Source organism: Peromyscus maniculatus, chromosome 6 (genome assembly GCF_049852395.1).
Source record: "Peromyscus maniculatus bairdii isolate BWxNUB_F1_BW_parent chromosome 6, HU_Pman_BW_mat_3.1, whole genome shotgun sequence".
Classification (NCBI taxonomy): domain Eukaryota; kingdom Metazoa; phylum Chordata; class Mammalia; order Rodentia; family Cricetidae; genus Peromyscus; species Peromyscus maniculatus.
The window spans coordinates 8589507-8604881 of NC_134857.1; the positions used below are offsets into that span (position 1 = coordinate 8589507).

Here is a 15375-nt window from a genome sequence, read left to right on the forward strand (position 1 = left end):
AGACAGTTCTACATACCTCTGCTTCCTGGGTGCTGGGATTAAATGGACATAAAGGATATTTTTTAAACAAAATCTCTCTGTATATTTTATATGTATAATTAATGTTTGTGATTTCATATCAGATCACAATAGTTAATATGTACTACATGTTTTATCTTTACCAGGCACATTCTTGACACATAATCCTCACGACCCCATGAATTCCGCACGTATGCTGTCTGTCTGCATTTCTGCTGGGGAGACAGAGGCTCAGCAAGCTGGACAGCAGACAACAGGCAGAGCTGGGATTCACAGTTAGGTGTTCACAACGGCAAAGCTGTTTTCCACTGCTTCATCTCATTGAGTGTGCGCATCTGCTCCCGTTTAGATTGCCTCCTGGAAACTGGAGTGTATTTGTGGCCTAGTAAAGAAATCCTGCCCATGTTGTTCATAGAAGGAAAATCCTGGTCCATAAAAAGTCTCTGATCATGGCAGCCTTGAGTCACTCATTGCGTTAAAGGGGTTAACCTGAACTTTTATTTAAGGGGGGCCACATGGCTGAAAGGAGAGTAGATGGGACAGCTTTCAAGCCTTTGACCTCAGTTTGCTGAGGTTTTCCATATCTTAATTTCCTCATCTGTTCAATGGGAAGTGCCATGTCTATGGCTGGGGCATGGTGGGGAACTCATGCAATAATAACGGAAACGTTCTGAAGGTTCTCTGCTCCAGGCATTCTGGTGGAGAGGGGTCATACACAATCGTCTTTAATCTTCAATCCAGATGTAGCATTTTTGTCACCAAATACCAAGGAGGAAACTGAGGCTCGTTAAGAGTTACAACTTTATCCAAGGTAACAGCACTATGTAGGAAAACAAAACTAAGATTCAGATCGAGGTTTCTGTTCTTGGATGCTGTGTCTCTGGCACACCACCTCCTTAGCCTCTGAAACATTGTAGAAATAGTGGACAGAATTTCTTCTATATACTTTGGGCAATAAGGTCATTTATTGCAATATAGTTACTTGAGAAAGTGTACTTTATACCTAGGAGAACACCACTATTAAACAGACCTTATGGATTAGGGAAGAATGTGACTTAATAGCACAGTTGTTGGATACGATTGATTGATTCCTAGTGTCCTAGACTTGACTAGAACCTTCTAATGTGTCTTTGCTATTCCTTCCAGGATCAACACAGAAAGGCAGAGGAAAGATGGGGTATTTTACACCCATAGTCATTTGTAGGCTATGCGTAGTGTTCCTTTGAACTTATGGATAAGATCAAATTCAGCCAAATTGAATTTATGTTTCCTTTGACACAGATTAGAATCAGTGGCGTATTCCCCCCTCCTATGCAGAGAGAAGGGGAAAAATCCTCTTAGTAAATCTCCTTGACTTGTCCAAGGTATTTGGTATCTCTCTATGAAAAGCAACAGGATGTTCAGGCTCAGAGTTTAGGCCCCAAGTTTGAAAATAATGAATGCTTGGTATCTGACGCTACAATGGATTTTGATGAGAAAAACATTCAATTCCTACACTGGGCGACTTGCTCGGGAATGTGGCCACTGCCTATTGAGTGCCTGCTCCATGAGAAGGCTTTTCACAGAGACCTGAAACAGAGAGACTCAGAAGCAAGAAGGATTTTCTAGGGGAAAGGTATGGCAGAGGCGAAGGCTATAAGATCTGGATGTGGGTGAGTTTGAGGACTCAGCCTGCAGCCAGCCTGGCTACAGTGGATTGGGAATGGGGAGGGAAGAGCCAGGCTTTCTGCCCCTGTAAGATTTTGACTGTAACCTGCAGGCAGACGGGTACACACAGAAGGGAGTCTTTTGAACAAGAGATACTGTTTCATTTCCATTTTGATACGACACTGATTTGGGAGACAGAACTGAATGGGAGCAGAAGGAAGCAGAGGAATAGATCAATTGTGAAAAACATCTACTCATTTTGGTGGTTGGTGAAAGACAATGCAATGAACAGTGAGAGTATTAGGTCTATACTGAAGGTACGGGCAGCGGGTATAGGCACTATGGCCTGTGAGGGGAAGGGAGGATTCCAAGACTTCCAGAGCTTTCTCCTGACAAAGTGCAACAATGGAGTCTCCAGTGACACTGGAAAGGAGGGTCAGGTGGAAATCCAGACGTTTGATTATTAAGAGCATAGCAGGAGTGAGATGGCTATACCATGTTTAAGGAACTGGTTTGTAGAAGTTAGATATGATATTAGAGAATTTGTGAGTTATGTGGACATGGATAGTCTTAAAGGACTCCAGACAGGATTTGACGTATTTGGAGCCTAAACAGAGATAAAGAAGAAAGAGATTTACACTTGATCCATGGAACACTCCAACATTTTAAGATTAAGCAGAGAATGAGGAAAAGAATTTGAAACTGATTTCCATTTAAAAAACAACGAAAAGGGCCTGAGTGACAGGTCAGTGGCTGGGTACTTGATGCTTTTAGGGAGGAGCTGTCCGACTGCTTTCCCAGAATTCACTTCACTGTCTGTCTCTCCAGCTGCTGGGGAGACTCATGCCTCTGGTCTCTGTGGGCCCCTGAACTAATGTCACATGTCCACATACAGACGTATACATGTAATTAAAAGTAATTTTAAAACCTTAAAAATAAATAGAAATTTTACACACACACACACACACACACACACACACACACACACACACACACACTTCCTCTCTAGGAATCCTCTGTGAAGACAAGAGAGTCAGTATTGGAGAGAGGATAATGCTGAGCTCCTTAAGGTGTATTTAAAAAACAACAGACAAACCCCAAGGAGCCTTAGAAGAGAAACTTCACCTGCACTACCTTGCTTGCACAAACAAATGACTTTGGAATTTTAGATGAAGACAGAGTTGGTGTTGTGAAGTAAGCTAAGAGGTGAAATGGTAACATGGATAGAAAAGGAGATATGAGTAGGCTTTATGATATGTGTCTTGTGACTATTAGGATAACACTTCCCACAAAACATCTTAGCAAGCACAAAAATATGCACACCATACTGAGAAAGCTGCTGCTGATGTACATTTTTTTCTATTTTTCAATACACACATGTATTCCTAAAATTAGGCTTATATTGCATATCTATTTTGTAAGTTGAACTATATTGCACAATTGCACATATGTTCTTGTAATCAAGGCTATGCTGCATATATATTGTTCTGGTTTACTTTTCTACTTGATCGTATAGCAGAGATTTGGAGGGGGAAGATTTTATTATTATTATTATTATTAATTCCAAGAGAAGAGAGATTTTGGAAGAGAAGGTGGTGTCAGTATGAGAAATGTCCCATCTAGTAGATCCAAGTAGAGTGGCGGCTGCATGTATTGACCAGGTGTAGACCAGGGAGACAGAAAAGAAGGATCACTGTGGAGCCTTGGTACCCCGGTGACTGAGATGGTGGTTTGCTGCCTGGAGGACTGAGATAGTAAGACTGACAGATGCCTTGTTTATTTTTTATATCAGGGAGGATGCCTGCCACACTTCCTGTGTAGCTGGAGGAGGCTTTGCTTTTCATGACTAGATGGAGCAGAAGCTGGAAGGGGAAGATGATGAGGGAGCCTCTGGCTGGTACCTCAACAGACATGGGCCATGGAGCTAATTCTTCACACAAAGTAGACTGACCAAGTTACTCAGCTCGACTTTCCTCATAGCTGACTAAAAGAAAACCCAAGTCATCCTGTTTCCCCCTGGTTTTCATTCTCGTGGGGTACAGTCCAGACTGACACACACCAGCCAGGTTCAGTGTAAGGGCTTTCTCTACAGATCTGTGAGCAGTGTGGAATCACTCCAGTTTATCACGAAGTGTTGGAGCATGACTGCAATACAATTGTCCCTCCATGGTTATTTTCACGGCATAAACTACCCCTCAAAGAAATACTTGACACAATCAGATTCAGGTAAAATTGGTTAGACTACAGGCAGGAAAAGTCTTTTTAAAATCAAGGAAAACAGTACCACGTACTTGCTAACTTCTGTGACATAATTTGTGTTTGTGAAGCCTGAACTCTGTCTTTTTCTAGGCATAGATTCTTCACTGGAGACCTGGCTAGAGATGAGGACTTCACAAGGTCAAGGTCAAGCTCTCCACTAGCCGCAAAGAAGCACAAACTCTGTCTTAGGAAATCCAGTTATTCGTAACCATGTGCCCCAGGTCACTTAAAGAGCAGCCAGGACTGGGTAGCTGGCTCAGTAATGTCTGTCGTTCTGCTATGAAAACCAGACACACAACTTTAAGTTGAGAGGTGTCTGGACCATGGGAAAATGGTCTCGAGTTTATGTGTAAACGGCAGTGTGTACACAGGAGCTCAAAACACAGGAATCCCCCTTAACCTTAATCCAGCATTTATATCTAGCTGAAAACTAACATGCTGTAATTGTCCTTAACACTTATTTTTAATTTATAATGCATTACTTAGATGTTATAGACCAGTGGAGAATGTTACATTCTTTGTAAATGTGAACATTTGAGGCTCTGCTGTTCATTATAGCTAATCCATGCATTGCAACACAGAGTTTTTGTATGTTTTTTTTTTTTTTTTTCAAGATAGGAAGCATTATTTTTACAGCGTGGAGTTTGTGAAGTCCACGGGGAAAGGGCGCACCAGCACAGAGGGACAGATGCACTGGCTTTGTCCCCTGCCTCTTCACACTGAGGGTCACATGCAATGACCGAACTGAACTGGCACCAAGGATCAAATTGCGGAAACATTGGTTTGGGATCGTTGTACTCTTGCCTCTGAAATCTCAGCGGGCGGTTCCTGAAGTCCTCCTTCTCTAGTCCAGCTTCACAGATCCCATCTGAAGCGCAAGGAGCTGTAGCTCCTAGCCAGGTCTACTCGTTACCCCCTCCTCCCCGACCGTGGTACCCAACTGCCCCTCTCGTCTTCAAGGAGAATTATGCTTTTATACTGTTCGTTAACAAAATAAAAGGTCAAGCCCTTCACCTCTAATAAATCCCCATTTCCATCTGCAGTCCGGCAGTTGTTCAAAGGCAAGACAGGAACACAGAGAAAGCCCCCTCTTTAGTCTCAAACTCCGGGTCCGTTTTTAGCAGAGCCATTAATAGGAACAGAATGGTGTGGATCAGCTTTTCAATATGCAAGATGGACGGAGGTAACCAGTTTTCTCTTGTAGATTATGGGGGGAAACCCCTCAGTGCCTTCCGAATTACCCTCTGACCACCAAAGCACACTGACTACAGGAATAACATATTTACCTAACAGGTTTCAAGTTCAGCACCGCTTCCTCCCCTATTTTTCTTGGATCTCTCCGCCTCCCACCACCAAAGTCTTCTTTCAATTGCCCCCTCCCAAGCCTATGTGGCACCACTGGTGAGAAACGAACTGTTTTCCCCATGACCTCTAAGCCTTCCACTCCACGGAAAGCAACGTGGAGTGCACACTCAGCAGGCTGCGAGCGAGCCGGGAGCCAGTGTGTCGCGAGGCGTTCCAGCCATAAAACCTCACACTGGCCGCGGTGTTTTGTGTTTTGGTCTACGTGGAGCCCCAAGCTGACCCAGCCTCTCCGTCGCACCTGGCTGCAATCTCTGACCCACACAGCACCCCAGAGCCGATCAAACAACAAAAAACACCAAACAGCAACAGATTCCTTTGTTTTACATGCAAATCCTACCTCTGGTAGTTGTCACATCTTCTTCAAAAGCCACGCTCAGTTTTTAACGACAGCGATCCCGTATAGTCCTCCACACAGCCACCGGTACTCATCTTTCCCCTTCGTGCTGGCAGCCTTTGTGGACCATTGATGTCACACCCTCGCTAACTCATGGCTTTGATAGTCCTCGCTCAAAATGTCTGCAAGAGTTTGGAAGGACAATAGGAGTGACGGGCACGCTAGACAGCCATGCTTAAGATTAGTTCTCTGAAGCTCTGTGGAAGCCGGTTCAGACTGTTTTTAAAATCGTGCAGGAGGGAGGATTTATTAGCCTATGACAGGCATGCTGCTTCTGTTTTTATTAAATACTGTAATAGGCTGTCTGTTAGCATCGCTGTGATAGGTCCAGCATTTCTTCCCCACTGCTTTCGAATTTTCAGACTGAAAAGGGAGCGAGCCTCACTCCGCCACCACCCTGCCTGTGGGGTCAGATTTCCAAATTCTCTAACTTCCTCCGAAGAAAGAACTCTGCCTGTAAATAAGGAGTGTGAACTTGGTAGTAAACAGCTGTGGAATCCCCAAGAGATCCTTTTACTCCCAGCAAGGGACTCTTGCTCTCTCAAGTTAGAAAAAGAAGTTATTTCCAGAGCTAGGTGAGACCATCCTTTCAAACATGGAAAGTTGCCATGGGTGACTGATGTTGCCTTATGGTAAGTACTTACCTGAAGTCTCAAAAGATGTATCAAGTGGATAGCACGCATCAGTAGCCAGATTAACTCATTCGGGCATGCCAGCTGCAAAGCTCTCTGCTCCCGTTTGAGGTCATCCTTTTCCCTGCCTTACTATCGACATGGAAAGAATGAAGGGTGGGCAGAGGGGCTCGGAATGGACGCACTGTTTTGATGCCGTTTGTTTGCACAATCACATCCATGGAAGCACTGACCAGAGATGAAGCTACTATGTGGATGCAAACATCACTCTGAAAAGTACTCTTGCAGATAGGGATGCACAAATAAAAGTTCTTGGTAGAGAATGTTTTATGCTCCAACTACCCAGGTTTAGTCTTTTTCTTCTGTTTTTCTTTTTCCTCCCTTGCTACCTCAGAACCATAGTTATATAGTAGTTACTATGGAAACTGAGTGGTCGGCTCCAAGGGAGGGGCTTAGAGAACAGCAGATGCAATATGGATGGGGATGTTCTGTGTTGGTCTGTGGAATAGAAAGCAAGCAGTGTGTAACCAACAATGTAAGCCCACTACCAGTGACCCTCTGGAATACCACTGCAAGGGGAATGGCTGGAATTCACCACAGTCTAATTGTGGCCATTTTCATTTTTGGTGCTATTGGGAAGTACTGCACTGAGCAGACCCATATCCTATTCTATGCAATAACTGAACATCAGAATTGCTCTTATATCTGTCTGAAGATTTTGCTTTCATCTCTTTTTCTTTCTTTCCCAAGCTCCTGGCTGCTGGTTTGAATATGTCCTGATTGTATTTGAATTTTAGTTGTTATTTGACTGGTTATAGTTTCTTCTTGGGAATAAAACGTGATTTGGTAGGAAAAAAAGACCTTCCTTTTATCACAAACCATAATCATATTTCTTTCTAAGTGAGTGTCCTTACATGATTTCCTTGGAGCTCACCCTGGGTCTGCATGTGCAATTTGAATTTTGAAAGACAATCCTGGGTCCATTGGATTGCTACAACAGAAAGAAGATTTTTCTCTTTTGTTTTCAGTTCTTCAGATAGAAAGAAACATTTTTTTTTAAAGAACTTTCGCTCATCACCTGGTCATCTAAGACAAAGCATTTCTTACAAGAATAGTTAACTATTCACAGTTCTAAAGAGCGAAGAACTGAAGACTGTTGTCATCGGCCCCTCAGTCTCGTGGTAATTGGACAATTCACACTGTTGATGCAAAGCACAGCTCTCATCTCCAACAGAATAAGAGATTATTCTGAAGCCAAACTTGAATGGACGGAGCCCAGGAAGTATGGAGCTAGATGACCCAGGTTCCACATTCCATGTGGAAGCAGTTTCTTGGAGTTAGAACAAAGCCAGTTATTAGTCAAGGGGTTTTAAAAATACATTGGTGGGGACATCAAAAAGGCAGTTACAGCAAGATGGGGGAATCTGTCCTGTTGCCTAGGATGCTATCTGATGACATTCTTAGCTTTTGGGGTGGTAGCTAGGCCAAGATAAAGCATAATTAAGTTGGAAGTTGCAACCTTCTAATGTGTCCACATCACTGAAGCTCTGATCTGTTCCTCAGTCTTTGTGGACACGACTTCTTCCCAGGCACTCTTCTTCACACTCCAACCAGAGGGCACAAGTATTCCAAAATTGTTAGGAGGGAACTCTTCAGGATTTTATGGAAACTTTTATTTAATAGGTAAGCACGTCACCCACCATTTGTAATAGAATTTTTTCAATAAAAGAATATTTGTGATGTTCTCTTTTTAAATGATGCAACAGTAATGTCATAAATTATATACTGCAGACTTTTCCTAGATGAGAAGCTAAGCACCATAGTAAGCAACATGTCTACAGTTTAGAGAGAAGGGACAGAGGGAAAGAAGAGAAAAGGAAATTTGAAGAGGGGAGGGAGGAGGGCAGGACCCTAGACAAAGGTGCTCTCATCCGTACTTCCGGCCCTCCTGTGATAACTCAACAGATGCTCTGCAGTGGTCTGCCATGCAGTAGAAAGTTGGAGTGGGCAGAGATGCTAGGGATGCTTTAGTATAGATGTGAGTTGTCTGGATCTCTCTGAGAGGCGGTGAGCAGTCAGCCCCTTAAGTGTGAGGTCAAGGTAAGATGGATTTTATAATGAGGAAGGAGGAGCATGGTTGAGTGAAGGAAGGAAGAAGGGAAAAGAAGGGGAAGGGAGGGAAGAGAAAAGAATGGAAGGGGAAGGAAGGGAAGAGGAGGGGACAGGAGGGAAGGGGAGGGAAGAGGAGGGAAGGGAAAGAGATCTAAGAGGAAGGTGAAGAGGGAGGAAGGTCTCCAGGTGGCACTGTGTTGGAAGAGGACACAGGGTTTGGAGTAAACAGGGTTGATTTTGAAACTATTATCCTGTTTGAGCATTCAGTGTTGAAATGAAAGGGCAAGAGTGGCCCCTGCAAGTTGGCAGGGATGTGGCATGGGGCCCATCAGGGAGAAAGAAAACAAAGAAAACTCAAATAAACTTTGGCTGTAACCAGACAGGAGCAGAGATGGATGGCTAAGTAGGAAGAAAGGGCAGCACAAGGGACCAAGTAGGAATGGAGGCACACCCAGAAAACAGGGCGGGTGAGAGCATCTCCCTCTGGGGTCCCACAGAGTAGCTCCCCTCTGTTTCTGATTTGTTTTCTGGACCTGTTTCTTCCATTCTACCCCATGTTGAAGATCCAGACACAAGGCATCTTTCAAGTCCACTCCTTCCAAAACAGAGAAACCTGTGCCATGGATGCTGAAAGCTTTTTCTGCCATTTGGAAAAGAGCTGATGTGAAGAAGGCATTTGGTCTCTGCCAGCATAGCTTCCCTGTCCAGAGGAGGAAGTGTGGACCAGCAGAAGGCAGGCGTGGCAGGGGTAGATCAGAATGTAAGAATGCTCAGAGCCTCTGCAACGTGGTAGGGTAGCACTTCCACAGCATCTGCTCTGCTCCCCCAGTGTGCAGGAGAAAACTTGTTCTCCAAAGTGTGTGTGTGTGTGTGTGTGTGTGTGTGTGTGTGTGTGTGTGTGTGTGTGTGTGTGATGTGTGTTAACAAATACAAAATGGGGGGAACTATAGAGTGGTTCAGGGGGATGTGAGCTTGGAATTGGCAGCTGACATGCGCAGGCGGCAAGTGTATAGTTTAATGAATGGAAGTAAGAGGACATCCATTCATTATGAGTCATCACTATTAAAATGAAAATTTGATAGATACATAACTTGAAGTTGTAGCTATTGGCCACAGATCTGAGCAATAATGATATTGTGGGGTGTATAATTCACACTCTGAATAGTGCAGCATGAACATTTGCTCTGCTCTATTTTTCTAGGAATAACTGAGAGTTTAGAAGCAGCTTCCTTCCTGTTCTCCTGTGAATTCAGAGGCTGACTCACTCTGCAGTGAGCGTCCTTCTCCTTTAGGTGCATAAGAAAGTAGTTCTCTAGTGTAGACTGAAATGTGCAGTCCTGGAAGTGAAAACGGTGGGGGAAGCTAACTAATGAAGTAATAATTCCTTAAAAGTTTACATGCATAGACTAAATTCACCTATTTTATTTAAAGAGAGTCTCACTATGTAGCCCAATCTGACCTCAAACCCATGGCAATCCTCCTGCTGTAGCCTCGGGAGTATGAGGATTTTAGGTACGAGCCATCATGCCCTGCTCTCCTACACTGGTTTTAATCTTCAGAATAAAATCAATGAGAGGCAAAGCAGATCTTGCTCCCTCCTCCCCCTCCCCTATGTGTGTGTGTGCATGCTTGGATGAAGACAAGGAGAGAAGACAACCTGGGATGTTGTTCCCCAGGCACCATCTGCATTATCTTTTGAGACAGAGTCTCTCACTGGTCTGGAACTCATGAAGCAGGTGAGGCTAGCTGGCTAAAGAGCCCTGAGGTCCTCCCCAGTGCTGGGATTACATGCATACACTGCCTTGCCTTTTTTTTCTTTTTAGGATTACTTCTGGGAATTGTCCTCCTGTTTGTTCGGCAAGTGCGTTACTGACTGAGGCATCGGTCCAGAGGGGCAAATATCAACAGCTCTTTCTCACTTGGTGGAAACTGAAGAGAGAAGTTAAGTAGCTCTTCAAGATTAGGCAGGCTGAATGTCCATCTTCCAATTTATGACCCAGTGTTCTTTGCATTAAATGAAACTAGCTTCCAACACTTTACCAGGTAAAACTTCTACTTTGTCAAACCCAGACATATGACCATCAGAAGGAAAATTCTTGAAAAGAATTTATAAATAGAAAAATAAAAGAGAAGCCACAGGCTGAGTGAAAATGTTTGCAGAAGATACCTCTCATGCAGGACTATGCCTGAACTAGACAATGAACTTTTAATGCTCAGCAAGCAGGAAACAGCCCAGTTAAAAACACACGCCAAGTCCAACACTGAACTGTCCAGTGAAAAGACACAAGGGTAAAACAATCAGATGAGAAGCTGTCCCATACCACAGTAGCAAGAAAATGCAGACTAAAACACCTGGCTGCCCCTGGGTTTCAGTCAGAAAGAGTGAGTCGGGGGAACAGGTACTGAAGGGTACCCAAGGCAGGTAGCAACATGGACGCTTTGTTCCCCGTGGTGAGGGTGAGCATGGTCCAGCACACGGGAGGGTGATTTGGTGGTCTGTAAGGGTGCACATTGATTTGATGGTCTGGCATCATATAATTTAATTTAAAACTCAGCAATCAGTATACTGCTGACTCTGAACGCCCCTCAGCGAACATGGACAAGTCTGGTTTTCAGCGCAACAGTGAGGAGGTGGACCATTTAGATGAGATCCTGAGAGCTCAGAGTCCTGGGTGCTCTGCTCCCATCCACGGACTGTGCTGTCATGGTAGTGGGCAAGTTGCAGTGGGAATAGTTTTCTAATTAAAAAACCTGCCATCTAGCAAGAAGTCTCTTCCAGCAGGCACAGGTGGGCCTCTATCCTTGAACTTCCATACCCCCTGGAATGGTGTGCAATTTATCTCTGTTCTTATAAGTCACCCACCTACTCTACAGAATTCAGTTACAGTAGAATAAATGGCCTGGGACACATTTGATCCATCCACTGTGGCTTCTTGGAGTTTACCCAAAAGGGTTGAAAAGGTATGTTCCTGCAGAAAGCTATACAGAGCTTACCACAGCTTTTTTTATTTTATTTTTTATTTTTTTTATCACCTACCTCAAAACTGGTCCAAATTTTTAGCAGGTGAATGGTTTAGACTCTGCTAAACCAGGCAGTACAGAACATTGAGTGCTAATAAGAAAAGTACAGCATTCTACAAAAAGACCTGGGGGAACTTAGATGCATATCAGTATGGAAGAGACACCTGTTAGAGAAAACTAAATGATAGAGTTTGGGAGACCGTGTGTAGTCATTGTTAGCCTGAAGCTGACTCATGGGAAGGCTGACTGCATGAGGGATAGAATATCTTTAGGGTCAATGACAATCCTTTGTGTGGTACTGTAAATGCAAATACATGTTGCTATACATCTGCCTAAGCTCATGTAGTGTACACCACCACTGTGGGTCTGACGTGAAATGCAGGCACCGGACAATAGTGGTTTTCAATTCAGGCTCTGGAATAGGGTGCTAGCAATGGAAGGAACTGTGCATGCATGGATAGGGAGCATAGAGATGGGGGATGAGTCTGCAGTTTCTGCAAAAAAGCAAAACCTTTATGGAAACTAAAGTGGACATCTGGATACACGCCCCCCAACCAAATAAAATGAAACCATCATACACATCTGAACTCACTTGTTTATGACAGCACTAGTCACAAAAAGCTGATAAGTGGGTAAAAATATGAGGCACATATTCACAATACCATTCTGCCATCAAACCAGACATTCTGTTCTCTGCATCAATATGCATTGAACCAGAAATCACTGTATAAAGTGAAATAAGCTATGTGGAGAGAGCAGGTGCTACATGGTCTCCCAAGTGGAATTTCTGATGTTAGAATAAGTCTGGTGCTACAGTTTTGACTACTGTCATCTAGCAAGAAGCCTATTCTGAAAGGTTGAACTGAAATGGTTGGTTTCACAAAGCTGAGAGTGGGGGTGGCCTGAGTTTTGTGAGAGGCTGGGGAGAGAGGGTGGGCAGGAAGTTTGGGTACTGACTTGAACTTGGAAAGGAGTTAGAACTTGTGGTGTGTTGTTGCAAGGTAGGGTGGCTGTGGGTGAGGAGAGTCTACTGTGTATTCTGAAAAGCTAGAAGAATGTTTGGATGTTCACCATAAGCAATAGATGCCTGAGGAGACATGATACTCTGATTTAAGCCTTCTGTGGACATCCATACTGCTCATGAAACCCACAAGATATGCATGATATTCATACTTTCAAATGTCAGTTGAAACTAGTTTAACTTAAAATATGCAAAATGGGGGCTGGAGAGATGGCTCAGCATTTAAGTAAGCATAGTGCTCTTGCAGAGAACCCAGGTTCACTTCTCAGAACCCTTGTCAGGTGGTTTCCAATAGCCTGAGATGCCAGGGGATGAGATGTCCTTTCTGGCCTGCTTAGGAATCCACACACACACACATCCATAACATATCCACCTCTCTCTCTCTCTCTCTCTCTCTCTCTCTCTCTCTCTCTCTCTCTCTCTCTCTCTCTCTCCCTCTCCACCTGCTAAGCAAACCCCCAATGCTTCATGAAGTAGCCAATTCTCTCTCTCTCTCTCTCTCTCTCTCTCTCTCTCTCTCTCTCTCTCTCTCTCTCTCTCTCTCATACACACACACACACACACACACACACACACACACACACACACACACATCCATAACATATCCACCCCACACCTCCCCCCTCTCTCATATACACACACACACATACGCATGCGCACACTCACACACATGGGCACACAATAAAGTTAAAATGCAAAAACTCTTTAAAAACATTAAAAGGTATAAAATCAAGATCACCAACATAGGTTCTCTTTTCCCTTGGCAAACATAGTTTTTATAATCCTTTGTAGCACTTTTATGTCTTTAAATGGAGTAAGACAATACACGAGTCAGGCTGGCTCTAACTCTTCACACTGCAGACTCAACACTGGATAGTCTTTGTTGAGGGATCCTACCAGGATCTCTGGTCTGGAAACACAGACTGCTTCAGAAAGGCTGTGCTTTGGGTCATCTTCCAGTCACTAGCTGTTTTCCTGTCCCTCTTTATAACAATTGGAAGGGAAGTTGTGCAGGTACCCCCTGCACTCCACGGCTGTTGCTCACCCCTTCATATTCCTTGCAGTACAATTTAGCATACCTGTGGTGGAAATGGGAGAATTTTTCTAACCCAGTATACACACATTAATTTATCTGCATTTCTCACTCTCCTTCCTACCAACACACCAATGCCCAGGGCCCTGGTTTGGGTACCATGAGGCAGCAGTCACATGAGCTATTTTAACACTCTCAGAGGCCATCATTCTCTGGCTGAGCCATTGTGTTTGGCAGGCAGGTGATTGGGGCTGCATTTCCATCCTCCTGAAGCCTGTCAGAATATTGGACATAAATCAGTTTTAAAATAAAACATAAAGGAGAGCATTGACGGTAGTTGGAGTTTTATTTTATTTGGATTCTCCTACTTCCTGGGGCCTGGCTATGATTTTCATGCCAACCTGAGAAACACAGACTACACAAACAGGGTGTTCCCGGCTGCTGTTACATGGTGTTGGTGGGAAACCTGCTGCTTTTAATCCAGTATGTTAATTAAAAGACATTTGTTTTCTGAACAAAACAAAACACAAACAGTTCTGCAGTTAGGAGGCCAGCATCAGCATGTCGATGTCACATCATGTGAGTATTTTCCTAGCTCACTTCATGTTGCTGATTTTAGAGGGAAGAAGAGCTATGGGACAAAATGCTTTTTAACAAAGTACAAATGTGATGTAAAAAGTCCAGCTTATCAAAAGAGTAGAATTTGGATAATTTTGTCATATCTTTGCGAGTTTGCCACATTCTAGAAGTCTGGAAAAATCTTAACCATTTTCTCATTTCATAACTCATGAATGAAGATGACCACGGAGTGGATATTGGCATGGCTGTCTCCACATTGACAACCAAGGAGGGTAGCAGAGCCTGGGAGCTCCCCACCCTGCAAATGAGGGCAAAGTATACCGTGTGTGGAAGTGCTGAAACAAATCCCGTTCCAGGCCGTTCTGCCTTAAGAGGCGAATGAACAGGCTTGGAGAGAGGGCTTAGGGGTGACGCTCCTGCATTACAAGCTTGAGGACCTGGGTTTGAATTGCAAAACCCATTCAAGCCAGAGCATGTGAGGACACATGTGATTTCAGTGCCACAGTGAGATGGGAGGCAGACAGGGACAGAGACTCTCCAGAAATTCTCAGGCCAGTTGGCTTGACATATGCAATGTGAACAAGAAAGACCCTGCCTCAAACAAAGTAGGAAGCAAGGACCAACACTCAGTATTATCCACTATCCTCCACATGAGCACCCCCACTCCCCCATACACATGTGCACACATAAGTGGATTCACACATATGTGTACAGAAGTTTTTTTAATAATATGAAAGTGAAACAAATCAATAAAATACAAAAAATTAAAAGGGAGAGGAAGAAAGTAACAACAAACCCCACATAGCCTACTACTAAAGTGATGAGTACCTGTTGCAGAAAAATACTAGAATATATAGGAAATGATTTTAAGCCACAAGCCAGAAAGAACTTCTGCTGTGATTTTAAAAAGTTAGCACCCTCTTGTTTGTACATTTCATGAATTCATTTTTCCCTTAAAATTGTCTTCTGTTTTGAAATCCTTAAATCTTTTTGACTCATGCTCTGTCAAGGGAACAACCCCATTTGTTTATATGACCCCTGGACCCCTCTGGTGAACAGGCCTTTCTGCTTTCCATTAGCACAATGCTTCACTCAAGGCTTTGTTCAGAAGTCTGTGCACATCTCTGTTGTGTTTATTTAGAACAGAATCCCACAATGGGATGGCTGGGTTGCAGTGATGAGCATCTTACACTGTTAAGTTGTACCATGGAAGGCTGGACCATCTCAGCCTCACTTCCGTTGTGCGGTTGGACTGTGTCAGGGTCACTGGAGCGGACAAGGACAATGCTTCTTC

The 15375-nt window shown here is 43.8% G+C and overlaps 1 protein-coding gene across 1 annotated transcript in view; it reads right to left on the bottom strand.

Moving 5' to 3' along the window:
• Kcnmb2 (potassium calcium-activated channel subfamily M regulatory beta subunit 2) overlaps positions 1–5923 on the bottom strand; it is a 288187-nt gene extending 282264 nt beyond the window's left edge. The window contains exon 1 of the mRNA XM_006971141.4: positions 5627–5923. The gene's annotated coding sequence lies outside the window, so the exon portion shown is untranslated. The remainder of the gene's footprint in view (positions 1–5626) is intronic.
• Positions 5924–15375: the final 9452 nt, after the last annotated feature.